Genomic DNA, 561 nt, shown 5'->3' on the forward strand with positions numbered 1-561 from the left:
GTAAGATTGTTTTACGGATTGATTTTATGAGACAAATTAATTTTATATATAAAACTAGAGTTGAAAGTAATATAATATTTGGAATTTAAATTTAAAATAATACAAAAATTCTTATGAGACAATCTTACATATTAATTTTGTGAGATGAATATTTGATGAACCCAAATCATAAAAAATATTATATTTTTATTTAAAAAATATTATTTTTCTTGATATGTATATATCAGATTGGAGTGGGTCTCATGTGAGACCGTCTCACGGATCTTAATTTGTGAGACGGGTTAACCCTACCCATATGCACAATAAAAAGTAATACTCTTAACATAAAAAGTAATACTTTTTCATGGATGACCCAAATAAGAGATCCGTCTCACAAATACGACCCGTGAGACAGTCTCACATAAGTTTTTACCATCAAATTGACTCGTCTCACAAATATAGATTAGTAGCATCGTCTCACATATATAGATTAGTAACATTTTTTAACAAGTTCCTAACGCTTAAAATAAAGGCCCGAATGTAATCCAATGATAGACATAACACACGCGCAAAACGTATTTA

The sequence above is a fragment of the Primulina huaijiensis genome, chromosome 15 (genome assembly GCF_012295235.1).
Source record: "Primulina huaijiensis isolate GDHJ02 chromosome 15, ASM1229523v2, whole genome shotgun sequence".
Taxonomy (NCBI): Eukaryota; Viridiplantae; Streptophyta; class Magnoliopsida; order Lamiales; family Gesneriaceae; genus Primulina; species Primulina huaijiensis.